The following is a 906-nucleotide window of genomic DNA, read 5'->3' as shown; positions in this document are numbered from 1 at the left end:
AAAAGACAAACACTGTAATGTCTGGACGAGGAAGAGTAAGAGCAAGGGGCCCAGGGAGAAGAGCAGGCCCAGTGAGAGGTGCAGGAGCAAGGAGAGATGCAGGAGCAGTGAGAGGTGCAGGGCCAGGGAGAGGAGCAGGAGCAGTGAGAGGAGCAGGACCAGGGAGAGGAGCAGGAGCAGTGAGAGGAGCAGGGCCAGGGAGAGGAGCAGGACCAGGGAGAGGAGCAGGACCAGGGAGAGGAGCAGGCCCAAGGAGAGGGCAAGGAAGTGGTGTAAGAATGCGTGGTGGTGGCATTCCAAGGGCTCCAAGAACAGTAGTCAGTGATGAAATTCGTGCCACTATCATTGACCATGTAATCAACCACGGTCTTTCACTAAGAGAGGCTGGTGAAAGAGTGCAGCCCAATTTGAGGCGGTCAACGGTTGCTTCCATTATACGCATCTTTCAACAAACCAACAGGTAAGTATTGCATTTTACATGGATTGTTTCTATTCTCACTTGACATGTCAATAAGGTCATACAGTAATGCATATGTTTAATTTTTTTGTCCCTCTAAAGAATGCAACGTCTTCCACCGTCTGGGGGAAGAGGAAAGCTCCTCAATAATGATCAAGAGCTTGCCATTGTAGAAAAAGTTGTTGCAAACAATGCAATAAAACTGCGTGAAATTCAGACTAGAATTGTGGAGGACCATGAGATGTTTGATAACATCGATAGCATCAGCCTCACAACCATTACGCGGACATTGTCCAAACACAGAGTGCGGATGAAGCAGCTCTACACTGTTCCCTTTGAGAGGAACAGTGAGAGAGTCAAGGAGCTACGACGACAATATGTCCAGGTATAGTGTATATTCAATTCAATGTCCAGTTCTATAAGCTTTGCACTTTGCAAGTAGGTAACCT

This window comes from Micropterus dolomieu, linkage group LG23, assembly GCF_021292245.1.
Source record: "Micropterus dolomieu isolate WLL.071019.BEF.003 ecotype Adirondacks linkage group LG23, ASM2129224v1, whole genome shotgun sequence".
NCBI lineage: Eukaryota > Metazoa > Chordata > Actinopteri > Centrarchiformes > Centrarchidae > Micropterus > Micropterus dolomieu.
Note: the sequence above shows the minus strand (reverse complement) of the source record.